This window comes from Silurus meridionalis, chromosome 3 (assembly GCF_014805685.1).
Source record: "Silurus meridionalis isolate SWU-2019-XX chromosome 3, ASM1480568v1, whole genome shotgun sequence".
In the NCBI taxonomy this organism is placed as follows: domain Eukaryota; kingdom Metazoa; phylum Chordata; class Actinopteri; order Siluriformes; family Siluridae; genus Silurus; species Silurus meridionalis.
In genome coordinates this window covers 27,658,502-27,675,637 of record NC_060886.1, presented here as the reverse complement: position 1 = coordinate 27,675,637, position 17,136 = coordinate 27,658,502, and the positions used below count along the sequence as shown (strand labels likewise).

Below are 17,136 nucleotides of genomic sequence, written 5' to 3'. Positions count from 1 at the left end.
GTGATACTCGTCTTGAAAGTACTCTGTATCGGATTGTAAAGAAAATAATTGGTATCGCTCATCACTATCGACGACACCAGTTGAAATACTTGACTCTGTGTGCTGTGATGTGAAATCAGACACGGGACTGCAGACTGCAGCTCACTGGAAGTATTTAATGTTTCTTCTGATAAACACACAACAAATCAGCCCCTGTGGTGATATTTCACTTATTGTGTGTGTGGTAGACTTATCACCATGTGCCCTCACATTCATAAAAATACACCTAAAAAGTGTAAAATATTCACACAGATAGATAAAGAAACCTCACACAAAAACTTCAGTGAGAAAAAATAAAAAAATTATTTCGGCTGCTTTCTTTAGGGGGCGCCACAGCGGATCATCCTCCTCCACACTACCCTGTCCTCTATTTCTGCTTCTTTCAACCTATACATATATAAATAAATAATAAATAAATATAAAAGTAATTAATATAAAATTAAACCAGTTTATCATAAATTTAGGAGAAACCCACCACTCCAATGAGATACAATACAGAAAGGGAAGAGGATGAATCAAGACAGGAAGTGACATCAGCTTCTATTATCAAGGCATTTAATAGAAGCACCCATTTTGATCAGGGGGGTACTCCAGAAAGCTTGGTTAACTTACCATTTGATAAATCATAACCTCTGGGTTGATTTACCCCAAACAGGCATACCATGAGTATGTCGGTTCCAAAACACCTGAGAAGAGTTAGTTTAATCAACCTCCAACTGGTTACCCAGAGGTAATGCGCGTGCACGGTGCATATATAAAGACATTCTCAATGGCTCGCCGATTTCAGGAGTCACCATGGAAACTCAAAGCGGAATAAAGAGAGCGGCGGAGTTCACAGAGGCGGAGTTGAAGGTTTTGATGCACGCTTATGAGGAGTTTAAGCCAATAATAAAAAAAAAAGAAGCAATACAGCTGCATCAGCTAAAGCAAGAGAGTTGGCTTGGCAAAAAATAACAGACAGAGTAAATGCGTGAGTGTATTAAATACAAATTTGGTATTGGCTTCCGTTTTATTATAATGCAAAATAATGAAGTATGACTTATACATCATTTTGAATATGTTATATCACTATGAAAGCGTTTACTTTTCCTGCTATTTATTTCTTTAGTTTAAAATAATAATGTATATTTCTTATTTAATAAGCTGTAATCCTTCTGGAGCCACAAGAACTTTAAGCCAAGTCAAAATGAAACACAAAACATTCTGCAAAAGGTCATATTTGATTACACAATTACTGAACTATTATTATAACAGGATTTAGTATATTCATTCTTCATGTAGCTAATAGAAAGAAGACTGAAGCCCGTCTAACTGGCGGGGTCCACCACCACCTCCTCACCCCATCTGAGGAGCTGGCTCTGTCCCTTAATAAGGCGACCAGTGGTTGCTGGCATTCAGGGGCAGTTAATCGCACACACCATGCACCACAAGTGATGGTGAAAAAATGGTGAAATGTAAGTTTACCTCCTTACTGTCCTAATAAATTACTATCTCTGTCACTTAAAGGCTTTTTGAACAAGATTAATTTTTATGTAGGCTTATTTTATTTAACTGCATATGATGTATAGGCTACTGTGATCTTACTTTGACATGTTCCTCTTTTCATGTATTATTTTCTTTGATAATATTGAGAATTTAATGGGTTGTGTGTTCTTATAGATACTGATGGACGTGTTGTATTATTGGACCCTCCAGAAAGAACTCAGTCTGTCACAATTGTAAGTGATTTGTTGTCAGGTACTTTTAGTTGCTTTTAGGTATTTTTATTTTTTTTTGCCAGATAATGTATACTTGAATATTTCTCCTGTCACCAAAAAGTGTGTGTGTGTGTGTGTGTGTGTTAATGTCAGACAGCACGCGTATTGCTCGAAAAGGAAGGGGGCGCAAAGGAAAGCAAAAAAAAAAAAAAGAAAAAAAAAAAAAAAACCCGGAATCCCGCTGCCGTGTCACGCGGGTCATGCTCGGCAGCGCCACGCCCCCATGTCGACATCATGGATTTCCCGGCTCGATTCTCCGGCAACAGAGCTGAATGGGGTGGATTTTTACGGAGTGTGGAGCGGTACGTGGAGTCGAATCCGTCCAGCTTCCCGACGGAGAGAGAGCAAGGATCGCACTCACATTTCTCTACTGATGGGGGAACCCCTCTCCCTCGCCAGAGAGTTGTGGGACGCGACTGGAGGGGAGTTCGGCTCATGCGCCCGGTTCCTCCAGCTTCTCACCAGGGAACTCGGGATGACCACAGCTGATCTCCATCTCCTCTCCCGCTCCGAGAGCACTGTTCCGCACCAGAGCTTCCAGGAGGTCACCACGCTGCTCCAGGCCCTCCAGGACAGCTCCGCCTCCGCCGCAGGTCCTCCAAAGGGATCTCACCTGCTCCAGGACATCCAGGATGGCTCTTCCGCTCCAGGACCTCCAGGAGCTCTCCATCCTGCTCCTGAACCTCCGGGATGGTTCAGGTCTGCTCCAGAGCTTCGAGGTGTGCACCGCTCAGCTCAAGATTCCTGAGGAGAGTTCAGCCCGCCCAGGTCTCGAGGAGAGCTCAGCTCCGCCTCCAGGTCTCCGAGGAGAGCTCAGCTCCGCTCCAGGTCTCCGAGGAGAACTCAGCTCCACTCCAAGTCTCCAAGGAGAGCTCAACTCCGCTCCAGGCCCTCCAGGAGAGCTCAGTTCCACTCCAGGTGACCACAGAGAGCTCAGCTCCGTCCCAGAGCAGCCCCGAGCTCCTCTCCATTCCAGAGTGGCCCTGAGAGCTCCTCTCCGCTCCAAAGCGGCCCCGAGAGCTCCTCCCCATTCCCGTGTCCCGAGGAGAACTCCGTTTGACTCCAGGACCTCCGTGACGGCGACGTCTCGACCCCGAGTCATGCTGGAGGTGACACCAAGCCTCTGGGGGCATATAAGGACGGCCTGGCAGCCCTAAGGCCCTCAGAGAGGAAAACACCAGCCCAGGTCTGAGATTGACAAGACCACACGGCTGGACCTCTCCAAGGTGGATGGAGTGGGTAAAGGCCCTGTGGAAAGCCCCATTTCCATCCATGGCCCCTCCGACAACAGCAGACCGCCGAGCCATCTGATCGGGAAGTCGCAAGCCCAGAGACCTCTAATGGCAACCCACAGACTCAGGTTTCATCCAGAAAGCGACGTCTCGCCTCCCGAGCTCTTCCCACGGCGACGCGCTCCTGAGCTCCTCCCAAGGCGACGCCCGCCTCCCGAGCTCCACCCAAGGCGACGCCTCGCCTCGAGCTCCTCCCACGATGGCGCCTCGCCCTGAGCTCCCCGGAGGGCGACATCGCACCCATGTCCTCCGCCGAGGACATCTCTCAGTTTCCAGGCTCCGCTGAGGACGTGGTTCCATCTCCAGGCTCCTCCAAGGGCATCGCTCGGCCTCCGGATCCCGCCGGAGACGTCCTCCAACCTCCAGTCGGCGTCACAAGCACCGTCCAGTCCCGGTTCCCCGCTGTGGAGGTCGCTTACCTCTGATAGTTGCCAGGGACTTCACCCAGACCTCTGCCGAGGACGTCTTGCTGTCTTCAGCCTCTGGACTCCAAGATGGGTGCCGCTGGGTTCCGTTCCTTCACTGGAAATGACGTTCTGCCTCCGGCCTCCGCCGATGTCGTCGCTCCGCACCAGGTCTCCGCTAAGGACAGCACTCCGCCTCCGGTCTCCGCTGGGGGCATTGCTCCACTCCAGGTCCCCACCGTGGGTGTCACCCCGTTCCGGGTCTCCGTGGTGGCCGTCTCCGAGCTCCGGGCCTCCGCCGAGGACTCCGCCCAGCCTCTCCGCTTCCTGTATCCGCTGGGCACGTCGCCCCACCTCAGGTCCTTGCTGGAGGCGTCATTCCGCTCCTGGTCTCCATGGGGGCTCTCGCCTCCGGTCTGCGCTGAGGACTTCACCCCGCTCCTGGTCTAGTTGGGCTGTGCTCCGTTCCGGGACCCCGCTGGGGTTGTTGTCCTTCGGCTCTCTGCAGGGTGGTCTCTTCGCCTCGGGCCCTTCCTGACTGTTCCTGGCTCTGGCAGTTCCGGACGGGTCCCTTCGCCCTGGGAGATTGGTGGGGCCCTCCGAGTGCCCTGGCCCGCCGGGTGGTTGGTGGGTTGGGGCGTCCCGTGCCGCCTTTGGGGGTGGTGTCAGGAATCTACCTGCCACCACACCTCCGTCAGTGGCCTCCGCATGCTCCTTAGCTCTCAGCGCCAAGCATGCACACCGAACTTGTTATTCACTCACTTCCAGCTCCAATATAAACTGCTCACTCACCCACACTCCCGTCGGTTATTGCACGCTCATGCCCGTTCACGTGTGTTCCTGTGTGTTTGTGTTGATGTGGTTTCGCGTAAGCTTATCCGCCACGCACTGCCGTACTCGGACCCTCTCTTTCTCTCTCTCGCTCTTTCTTGGCGTGGACCAGACGCACGATTGTACCTTCCGTAATCCGCAGACGTTGAACTGTTGTGGGCCACGCTGTGAGCGCACCACTGGATTATTCTTTTCCTGACTCCGTTATCCGGATTATCTCTGCGCGCAGGTATTTGGTTTGCTCTGCCTTTGTGATAAATAAAGTTTTGTTTGCTGTTACTCCGGCTTCCGCCTCCGTTTCCATGACAAATGTCACATGATAAAATATAATAATGCAAACACACAAATATACAAATACTATTTCCAAATTATATACATATTAGTAAGGTGTTTAACAACAAATATAAACATTTATGATTAAAAGTTCCAAAGTGGGTTTAAAAAACAACCAAATAATAAACAACAATAGATACAAATATTAAATCCACAAAATAGAATCATGGATGTCAGATGAAGATGAAGGACTGGATGCAGATGAAGGACTGGATGCAGATGAAACACTGGCTGAAGGAGATGAACTTTGTCTACCAGGCTGTAAAGACACATATTGTATATTATGAACTTAAGCATAATAATGATGATAATAATGACGAATTGTTGCTGAAGGATCCACCAAACCGTGACTTTGTAAACTAAAAAAATAGAGGCGACAGAACAGACTGACATTCATGTAAAATCATACATGTGCTGGAAATGTAAAGATCTGATTTCCCTTTTAAAAAAAACACAAAGACAATATGACTATAAAATATGAAAATAAGATAAGATAAGATAAGATAAACCTTTATTCGTCCCACAGTGGGGAAATTTCTATGTTACAGCAGGATGAAAAAACAAAAAATAAATGCAAATATATAAAAGAATAGATGAATAAGATATATAATATAACAAGTATATACACAGCACAATGTATAAATACAGATGAGGGAAAAGTATGTATTGCAGGTTGTATTGCACACATGTGGTATTGCACGTACATGTGGTAATATTGCACGATGGGGTAATATTGCACATATTGCAGGTAATATTGCACACAGGTAGTATTATTACATAGTAAAACAGTAAAAACAGTAACTATTACAACATTGAACAGTAATAACAGTGTGTATTTTTTTAATAATTCACTGGGAGCAGCTTTTATTGTACAGTCTAATAGCAGCAGGGAGAAAAGACCTTCTATAATGCTCCTTTAGACATCTAGGATGTAACAGTCTGTCACTAAAGGAGCTGCTCAACAAAATAACTGTTTCTTACAGGGGGTGAGAGGCGTTCTGCAGTAAGTGCTGCAATATATTAGTACATCGTGATCACCAAAGATCATAACAACAACCATAAACAGCACCATAATAGACAATAAAATACAGGAAAATATGCACAAGTCTGTTGTGGTTAATGTGGTTGGTCAGGTAGTTAATTTTACCTGAGTTTCCTCAAAGTCTTATTCCAGAAAATATACGTGCAGGACTACAGTTGAACGCCTGGAGAATGGACAATGGACAATGGACAAACTCGGCGTGTTTTCATGGAACAGGGCGGAAGTCGCTAGAGCATGAGACTCCTAATCTCAGGGTCGAGCCCACGTTGGTGTGTGGACCCTTTTGCATGGTTGCGCTGGTAATCCGCTGGTAAGTCTCGGCTGTGTGTGTGTGTGTGGTCACGTGACAGCACATGCTAAAAATCCTTTTGTTTGTCAAACAGGGTGACGAGCCCTCAGTCAAAATATCAAAATAACCCCTTTGGATTTCACGTCCAACACCTTCATCACACGGCCAATCGCAGCAGCAGATCTCGCCCCATTTAAGCCCTGAACAGAACTACAATAATGAACTCAGCAGAAGAAGCAACAGCAACTGCACTATTGACACTCTGGAGTTGACACATGGTAAGAAGTCTTTCAAAACCAACACCTTCACCACTTGGGAATTACATTAAGTCTCTTTAAAAATTCATCATGTTAGATTTCTTGCCTCATCTGAACACTGCACTTCCTAAATATTCTGAATTAATGCTCTGAATGTCCTACATAACGTGTCTGATCTTAACCGAGTGACAAAAAGCTAAACACATTCACTTTAACAGCTAATTCGTTTTCAGCAGTTCTTAAAACTAAACACTGACACTGACTTCAAAGAAAAGAGATAAAAAAGTATAAAATGCTGAGTAGTTTAAACCCAGTAATTTTACACTTTTTCCTCTTCATCATCTTTTTCTTTTTCTGTGTCTTTAATCTATGAATCTGTCATGGTAGTGATGTCCGGTTTGTGAGCAGAATCGCTCATTTGAACTGGTTCGCTTTTAGTGAACAAGTCGGACCAGTTCACCAAATGGGACTGAATCGTTCAAAACAGTTTTGCTCAAATCAGCACTAATCAACAAAATTACTCAAGTTACTCACTTTTGATTTGTGTATGACCGTCTATCCGACTCAAAATAAATCAATATCCCTGAGAATGGGGTTCTTCTCTAGTTTCTCCAACAGTACAAACATTAAACTAAAACATGCTGCTGAACAAGTGATCATCACTGAGCATGCGCATACCTGCCGATTCCGAGCAGCACACATACTGCTGTTCTCGAGTCACCAGTACTGTATCAAGAACCGTTTCTTTCCGACACGTCCGACATACTACTGATACCAACGAATTGTTGATACTGAGCATGCGTGACTACGAGCAGTATGCGTGCTGTCTGACACACACACACACACACACACACACACACACACACACACACACACACACACACACTCTTTTGGACTCAATCAGATGCGTCGACATACTGTAAAGGCTGGTGCTGCGCTGCTGATATATGAGCACAGGTGAACTGAGGACTTAAATGAAAAGTAAGTTTATTTAACACATTTTTTTTTTGTTTATTAAAACATCAACGTTTTGCACATCAGTGCCTGTATTGGGTGATTTAGTGCAAAACGAAATGTAAGAACATTTCTAAGATGATGATGATGATTTAATTTAAACAGATAAGCTATATGCCCTCATGCAATAGACATGACTTTATTTAAATGTGTTTAGTGTGTATGTTCATCCGCCGAGATGATATTTGGATATTCATGACGTAAGGACGTAAAAGAACTGGTGAACCGTTTTTTGAACCGGTTCGTTGAAAGGAACTGTCCGAAAGAACTGATTCAAGAAAGAATCAGACTTCCCATCACTAATCATGGGGAAGGAATAGAGGACACATTGCCACCTAATGGAGACTTGTGTAATTAACCTCTGTAAAAAAATAATAAATATCTGTAGTAAATCTGTCTGAAATGTCCAACACTTCAGAACTCTGCAATACTTTGTTCTACAGACACTGTATTAATCCTGTTGCCATGTAGGTCCTTGTGTATTATGTAAGACTTGGTGGCAGCAACGTCCAAGAAGTTTAAAAAGATCTTTCTGTACCTCTTTGATCTTGTAGAAAGCACAAGACGAATCATGTTTCCTAAAGAGGTCATGTGAGTTCTAATGTTCTTTCTCCTTGTCCCAGCAAAACAACTTTCACCTCAAGTAAACCAGATTATGTTTGTTTTCAATGTTTCTTCTATGCATGAAACACTTCTGTACATCGTTCACTTCACACAGTAAAGACTTAACAATAAATTACTATCACACATTGATGAAACGCTGTAAGCAGGATCTGAACCTGCATGGGGAGTTTAGGATACGTAGTGTACAGGAGTGATAGTAAAATGAGTTTTCCTCTCCTCCGCTTATCGCCTCTAACCCCACCCCCCCTGCTCCTGCTCTGCCAGCGTGTTAGCTCAAGTCGTCTCATCTCCAAGGTAAATACACCGAATAAAATTATTATATCTCTACATACTCTTTCTATTATGTTTTTATACAAGATTTGTTATTTAGAAATGTATTTTCCTATCTTAATAACATGAAACCTAAAGACAGGGTGTCATTTTGAGGGTTGAACGGATTAATGCCATTTTAAGTATTTTCAATATGGAAAACCGATTTGATGTGCACAAATTGAGATACGAGCTCACTAAATGAACCCCAAATATAACTACTAAATATAATTATTGTTGTGTCTGTGTGTGTGTGTGTGTGTGTGTGTGTGTGTGTGTGTGTGTGTGTGTGTGTGTTTTGTTGTTAATGTTGTGTCCTTGTAGATCTGGTCTTTACTCACAGATGCTGAAGAAGCTTTAACTGAATATTAAACTTGTGCTGGTTTCTCCTCCACAGCTGGAACTTGAGCTGCAGCTGGTTTCTCCTCCACAGCTGGAACTTAAACTGGATGTGGGTGGACTCTGGATGTGGTGGTTCCCTCAGTCTCGCACTCCTTACGAGATTAAAGTGTTGATGGAGCTGTAACACAACAGAGACAAAATTACCCCGGATGCTGACTGAAATCCTTATATGACCAAACCCACACTTTATATTAATAGATTACACTTTATAGCTGTTAAAAGTTTGCCGTCAAGATTCTCTTTTGCGAATCCGCCGCCTCTTGAGATTTAAATTGGACGCATTCATAACTTTTTGTCTCCGTCTTGTAACCAACAACCTTCAAGATAAACGTCATGTCAACACACAATTCATATGTAACAGATCTAATAAAGTTTAGACACCCTGGTCTAAAGGGTCTACTATATTCTACTACTACACTGTTTGTTTGTAACTGGGACAGTCACACTGGATGTCAGGAATCCTGCCACGCTCCCTTTGGCGGCTGTCAAACCTCAGGTTTACCCAAGGCACCTCGCTCCTTCTCCCGTGTGTGCCCCGCCTGCACGGATCTGCTCGCAATCGGGCTTCATGGGGAACAATTCAATTCAATTCAATTCATTTTTATTTGTATAGCGCTTTTAACAATGAACATGGTCTCAAAGCAGCTTTACACAGATAATGTGGTGATTAAACATAAATATGTTCTTTGTAAGTATGTTTGTCCCTGATGAGCAACTGTGGCAAGGAAAAACTCCCGAGATGGCATAAGGAAGAAACCTTGAGAGGAACCAGACTCAAGAGGGAACCCATCCTCATCTGGGTTGCACCAAATGTCCATTTGAAGCAGATATACAATGTTGTGGGGTACAGTGATGATGATCAGAAGCAAACTGCACTCCCGAGTCAGTGCAGCAGACCGCCGACACCAACTACAGTCCAATCCGTCCTCAAAGCACCCGTTCTACTCCGAATTAAGAGACCGTCCCGAGCTGCACAGAAGTGTGAAGATCCAAGGAGGGAGAGGGGCAGGAACAGTGGTCACTGGAGCCTCAGGAGCATGTTTAACTCGACCGAAAGAGAGAGAGAGAGAGAGAGAGAGAGAGAGAGAGAGAGAGAGAGAGGTGACGGAAGAGAAGGATATGGATTATTAAGTGTAACTATTGGTGTACGAAAGTTAATGGGGGCTCATTTCACCCACTCACTCCCAGCTCCAATATAAACCGCTCACTCACCCACACTCCTGTCCATTATTATGCTCATGTGTGTCTATGTATGTCCATGCACATTCGCTTAGGTTCATGTGTGTGTATATTAAGCGTATGGCGCTTCACCACGCACCCGCTCGGACTCTCTCTCCACGGCTGGGCTTGCCCTTCCGGAGCGCACCCTGGATTACCCCGATCCTCCCGGTACGGCTGCATTTGTGTTCTTAGTGTGGATTAAGTTTCTATGTTCCTGCCCAGCACCGCGCTTTCTCGCGCATCTGTGGATTACTCGTCCCGAGCGGATATATACTGGTTTGTGACTCTCCTTATCCGGTGTGAGTGTTTTGAGTTGGCTTTGCCTTTTTGAATTAAAACTCTGTTTGCTGGTATTTCAAGCTTCCGCCCATCTCTCCGCATAACACTGGACATTGTGATGATTCAATTAAAACAATGAGAAAAACACTAAATTTAAAATCAGCAAATAACAACATTTGTACACCAATGCATGCATTGGGTTGACCTTTATATAATGTCCTTCATACTGAAAAGTGTTTCCTTCAGTACAGGCAGCATTTGCATGAACATACTGTTCACTATAGTAGGATACTATGTTTACTATACAGTAGTATTACTTTAAAACATTTACAAAAATATGTTGTCTTCATGCTCTATGTTGCGTATGGTTTTACTAATAATAAACATACATTTGCATAAAGCATCCATATTTGTCTATGCCCATATAATTAGAGTATTAATAACGATTATTAATACTAAATACTAAAGTATACATTAAGGTACATTTAGAACTGATAATAATGTGCGGTTATTTTTTGATTAAGCATGAGTTAACTCATGACAATCATATAATTAATAAAACATTTTAACATCAAAAAACATCAATTGACACAGTCCTGTTATATATAATTCAGACCCTTTGCTCAGTATTTAGTAGAAGCACCCTTTGATCTAATGCAGCCATGAGTCTTTTTGGGAAAAATTGCAACAAGTTTTTCACACCTGGATTTGAGGATCCTCTGCCATTCCTCCTTGCAGATCCTCTCCAGTTCTGTCCGGTTGGATGGTAAACGTTGGTGGACAGCCATTTTTAGGTCTCTCCAGAGATGCTCAATTGGGTTTAAGCCAGGGCTCTGGCTGGGCCATTCAAGAACAGTCACAGAGTTGTTGTGAAGCCACTCCTTCGTTATTTTAGCTGTGTGCTTAGGGTCATTGTGTTGTTGGAGGGTAAACCTTCGGCCCACTCTGGAGAAGGTTTTCGCCCAGTATATCCCTGTACTTGGCCGCATTCATCTTTCCCTCGATTGCAACCAGTCGTCCTGTCCCTGCAGCTGAAAAACACCCCCACAGCATGCTTCACTGTTGGACTGTATTGGGCTGGTGATGAGCAGTGCCTGGTTTTCTCCACACATACCGCTTAGAATTAAGGCCAAAAAGTTCTATCTTGGTCTCATCAGACCACAGAATCTTATTTCTCACCATCTTGGAGTCCTTCAGGTGTTTTTTAAGCAAACTCCATGCGGGCTTTCATGTGTCTTGCACTGAGGAGAGGCTTCCGTCGGGCCACTCTGCCATAAAGCCCGGACTGGTGGAGGGCTGCAGTGATAGTTGACTTTCTATAACTTTCTCCCAACTCCCGACTGCATCTCTGGAGCTTAGCCATAGTGATCTTTGGGTTCTTCTTTACCTCTCTCACCAAGGCTCTTCTCCCCTAAAGCTCAGTTTGGCTGGATGGCCAGCTCTAGAAAAGGTTCTGGTTGTCCCAAACGTCTTCCATTTAAGGATTATGAAGGCCACTGTGCTCTTTGGAACCTTAAGTGCAGAAGTAATTTTTTTGTAATCTGTGATCTGTGCCTTGCCACAATTCTGTCTCTGAGCTCTTCAAGCAGTTCCTTTGACCTCATGAGTCTCATTTGCTCTGACATGCATTGTGATCTGTAAAGTCTTATATAGACAGGTGTGGGGCTTTCCTGATTAAGTCCAATCAGTATAATTAAACACAGCTGTACTCAAATGTAGGTGTAGAACCATCTCAAGGATGATCAGAAGAAATGGATAGCACCTGAGTTAAATATATGAGTGTCACAGCAAAGGGTCTAAATACTTAGGACCATGTGATATTTCAGTTTTTCTTTTTGAATAAATCAGCAAAAATGTCAACAATTCTGTGTTTTTCTGTCAATAAGGGGTGCTATGTGTACAATAATGAGGAAGAAAAATGAATTTAAATGATTTTAGCAAATGGCTGCAATATAACAAAGAGTGAAAATGTAAGGGTTCTGAATACTTTCCATTACCCACTGTGTGTGTGTGTATATATATATATATATATATATATATATATATATATATATATATATATATATATATATATATATATATATATATATATATATATATATATATATATATATATATATATAATTATACACTCCATGCTTCTACCAAATACACACACACACACACACACACACACACACACACACACACACACACACACACACACACACACACACACAGAGTCTTTACAAAATGCTTCCAGGGTTGTATTTTGAGCAGCACAGTGTGAAATGTGTTTGCAACCTTCTTGAGTCTCATAATGTTTCGACTGAGAGCTCGCCACCCTGTTTGCTAAAAGTGAGGTTATTAACACTTGTAGTCACATGAACACTGAACACACAGCTGAGACTGTAGCGATTACAGACAGACAGTGGCTTAAGTGAGGACTAACAGATTTGGTGGTGCTTCACTGAAATGTGCCACTACAATGAACACAAACGTTTACCATCTCAGCATGTCACTGCAAAAGTCATCACCTGTGTTGATCTGTTCCAGCAGAGCACTAGCACATGGGCCTCATGCAAAACACACACGCTACTGACTAGCGGTTTAAGGACCATCAGAGCCAATGTAGCTTTTAAACAAAGAGCAAAAGTCTCTGGTGTTACTTGTAATAACAGTTAATCAGCCCATCCAATGTTAGATTCACATGAGTATTTACTCCACAAGCAAAATTCTGAATTTCCCTTTTAAAGCCATATTGCCTTTTATTGGATAGAAGATTATTTGTGTATTTTTCAAAAGGAAATCATTTTTATATATATATACAGGAAAGGAGATGCTCCCAGAATAAACAGAACTGATGTTGATGCTATCAGGCACAATAATATAATTGGACCTCTGCAGAATCCAGACCGAAGTAAGTTTCTCTTCAATGTGTGAATAAGTGTGTGAATGAACATTTTAGAGATCACACCGTAAATGTATTTATAATCATGTATCATTTCGTCATGCTGAATTCATACATTTTATTTTGTGTTAAATGTGTCTTTTCTTCCTTTGCAGTTAATGTTGTTCCTGTCAGGATCATTCGGAACAGACATTAGAGTCCAGACACATGTACTGTAAGTATCTCCTCAAAGCAGATGCTGTTATAGAACCTCACTGTGAAACAGTGTGTAAACGAGTGTGTTAGATTTTATTCAGCTAATAAACATGTGATTGTGTATCATTTCATAACGTGTAAATTTGTACGTTAAGAGTAGAATTAGTCTAAGTTACAGATGTTACATATTTGTTTCACATATTGGCCAATGTCTGATATGTGAATAATGCTGTGGCTGCATTCTGAAGACTTGGTGCTTCTTGCTCCTGCTGTTAAAGTGTGTGACGTATTTCTTGTTGTTTTTCAGATTCTTTGAATCAGGTGTATGTTTCAACCACCTCCAGACCTTCAGCATCGCCTAAAGATGAAATAACACAAAAAATGATTTCTTACATTTTTTAATCAGATTTAAAAACAATTACAACAAACATAAAGAAAAACCCTGTGTCTCTGTTTGTGTTACTCCCCATTCTACTGGATCCACTGCATGGAGTTTACAGGGTTGCCCAAACTTCAGATCCCGGAGATGTAAGGCCTAAAATTATGCACACCTGATATAGGGTGTTGAGCACGCACGCACGCACTTCTCATTAGAGATGCACACACACACATGCACAACCCTACCTCAATCCATCAAACACATATAGAAAATAATCTCCTAAAATGTTTAATCAGATTTAATAATAATAACAACAAAAATATAAATAAACCCTGTGCCTTCTTTTGCTAATATATACATCATTTTGAAATATTATTTTTATCATTGTGTGTTTGCATGTATTATATTTAGTTATTTGACATTTTTGTAGCTTTTCCGGTAATTAAAATTAAAAAGTTTATTGTTCATATAACAGTGACTCGTGAATTATTCTGTGAACTCGCATCGCCTTCTGTGTTGCCTGTCCAGAGTAAAACAACCCTATGTATTCACAATTCAAGTTTCAGTGACACATCAAATAATGTCGCAGTTAAAATAAGTTGTTTGTATGAGAGGATAATGGGAATATATTTTGAGTTCAAACAAAGACGACTATTGTCACAGCCATTTGTTGGTCAAAATGACCACCATAAACGATGTTTACCACAGTGAGACTAAACTATCATTTACTCACGTATGGGTAGGACTTGGAAAACATCTGGAACGTCAGTGCCAGTACTCTGTGCAAGAGAGAGGCTCATGGCATTTTGACATCAAGTAAAGAATTAGACAAGCTTTTGATTTTCCCACCAATAAGAACCAACAACAGTTAGCTATTTACCCAAACAGAAACTTGAACCCTGGACCCTCAGGTTAAAAGTCTGACGCTCTACCGACTGAGCTATCCAGGCGCTGCACACGTGTCTGCTGTTGCGACAACTGGCCTCAATAAAATATTTGTCTCTGCGCTTGCTCAGAGGGGGCAAATCTCAGGAGTTTCTTGAAACTTTCTCCAATTGTTTTATGTGCCTTTCTTGTAAGAAGCCCACAATGAAGGTTATCCCCTATTTCATGTCCAACAGCAGTGTTCAAGGAGCTCCTTTGCCAATCTTTGTCCATTGTCTAACACATAGCATCAGCTTTTTGAAAACAAACTTGACATTTTATCACAGACCAAATGACTGACAATAAGTTCATTATTTCACTGTGTGGTGTAAAAGATTTTTTCCTGTACATATGAAAACTAACCCCTGAATCTTAATTGCACCAACAATCAAGGACTTCAAAAGCGGAAAATGTCAGAGCCTGCAACTTGACCATCAGACTCAATTTGTCTTGTGGACCTCGTGTGGCGCAACGGTGGCGCGTCTGACTCCAGATCAGAAAGTTGCGTGTTCAAATCATGTCGAGTTCATTGTTGCAGGGCTCTTGCTTTTTGGCCTCTTTTAGCAGCTGCTCGATCTTTGATTGTCTAATGTGGAGACTAAATTTGTCCAAAGTGAAGTCTGCCTCATCAAATTAACATTATACATTATACATAGTACATTATAACCCTCCTACAACATGTTCCCAAGCTGACAAAAAAGATAACTCTACAAATAGTGACTAAGATGTATTCAAAATTCAAGTTTTAGTGACACATCAAATAATGTCACAGTTAAGTATGTTTGAACCAATGATATTTGCATGGGAGGATCATGGGAATATCTTTTGGGTTATTGAAAACAAAGACGACTATTGTCAGAGCCATTGGTTGGTCAAAATTAACACCATAAAGGATGCTTACCACTGTGAGACTATACCATCATTTGCTAATGAAACAAATACAAATATAAATGTGTGATTTCCCTTCAGATATTGCTGCAAAGTATCTCACTTCTGACACGAAAACTGTTAGATTTTAATAATGCCAAACAAAAACTTTATTCTTGGAGAGGTTTCCCATGTGATCTAAGATGCCTGTGGTGTCTTTTATGATCAGAGAAGAATCACACACACAGAATGGCGCAAAAGTAATTTTTCGGTTTTACAGATTCTGAGTTCTTGATTACAATAGGTTTCTTTTACAACCAAAGTACACAGTCCAGTGGAACAGCAATTGTTCTACAAAAGATTTAAAAGTCTCTTATATAAAACAAATACAACATGCATGGGTCCAAGAGCAAACAATCAAGATCAATTGCTCCTACCACTAACGACAGTGGTGCCTAATGTTTGTTAGTTGCAGCACTGCTTTGTTATTGCTGGAAGAGTAGGACCCTCAGAGCAATTGCTGTCAACAGTTGTGTGTTGCATGCTAATTTCACCAGAATTTTGCTTTGTTGAGACTATTACCAGATATTAGGTAGCATTTTCACTGCTATGGCATGGCTATTTTTTGTTGATATGTATCTTAACTATATTTTTTATTTAATTATATTTTCTGTTTAGGACCTTAGCAAGTCTCAAATTAATGGTAGGACAGCATTAAGACAAAAATCTAATCTATGCTTCTGCCTTATTAGCTGTTAGCTTGAATGCATATGTCCATGCAATGTTTTTACTAAATCTAATAGCAAAGAATTTTTATTCAACAGCTGGCTGAGTATTTGCCTGGTGGCATCGAGGCGCTGTGGCTTAGTTGGGTAAAGTGCCTGTTTAGTAAACAGGAGATCCTGGGTTTGAATCCCAGCAGTGCCTGGTGCAGCTTTTTCTTTATGGCTTAAGATTTAACATTGCAAGTGGATAAGATTGTTTCTCTGGGGCACTGAATGGTGAATTGCAGGCTTTGCTCTAACCCTTTTAAAAGCTTGATAGTATTTGTTAGCAATGGAAAAAACTGTGCTTTTATACAAACTACGAGCCTGCCATTAGGATGACCAGTTACGAGATAGTAAAATACAGCACTGTGCAACCTAGGGCTCTGTGGCACAATGGCTAGCGCGTTGGACTTCTAGACTCAGCGATAAAGCTATTCAAAGGTTGTGGGTTCAAGTCCCACCAGAGTTGTTGTGCTTTTCCACTTGTCTCTCTAGTAACTTTAATTGTACACCAGGTAGATTGAAGAGCCATGTGGCATGTCCGTGCTTCTTGTACTAAACCGAAATGCTTTGTTGGATGCGGTTTTCAAAAAAATCTCCTCTTGTTCCACATGGTTCTACTCGTGTGACCAAAACTTTGCTGTAGCCTAATCGGATGTTCCAACAAATATTCCTGACACAGAATCATTCCATACTTTGTGCTCAATTGTAGATTCTGAGGTGTTGGTTACATGGGTATGTCTTAAATCCAAAGTGAACAGTCCAATGGTACACTAATTCTTCTAAATATGATTAAAAAATCTCTTATATGAAACCAATACAACATTTCTTGGGTCCAAGAGCAAATGATCTAGATCAGCTGCTCATACCACTTAGGACAGTGGTGCTTAATGTTGGTTAGTTGCAGCTCCCCTTTGTTATTGCTGTAAGCGTGGTACCATGGCCATACAAACTGCAATGAAAATCAGCTGAATTGGGTACAACTGCACTGTGATTTCAACACAAAACTTTATAGGTCTTT

The 17,136-nt window shown here is 42.1% G+C and overlaps 3 non-coding genes across 3 annotated transcripts; 2 read left to right on the top strand and 1 right to left on the bottom strand.

Annotated features, from left to right (window-relative positions):
- Nucleotides 1–14,434: 14,434 nt before the first annotated feature.
- Nucleotides 14,435–14,507, bottom strand: trnak-uuu. The gene has a single exon. It is a non-coding gene; the product is annotated as a tRNA-Lys (tRNA).
- Nucleotides 14,508–16,201: 1,694 nt separating this feature from the next.
- On the top strand, nucleotides 16,202–16,275 carry trnat-agu. Its single transcript has one exon. It is a non-coding gene; the product is annotated as a tRNA-Thr (tRNA).
- Nucleotides 16,276–16,494: 219 nt separating this feature from the next.
- trnar-ucu lies at nucleotides 16,495–16,584 on the top strand. Its single transcript is given in 2 exon segments — nucleotides 16,495–16,531; nucleotides 16,549–16,584. It is a non-coding gene; the product is annotated as a tRNA-Arg (tRNA).
- Nucleotides 16,585–17,136: the final 552 nt, after the last annotated feature.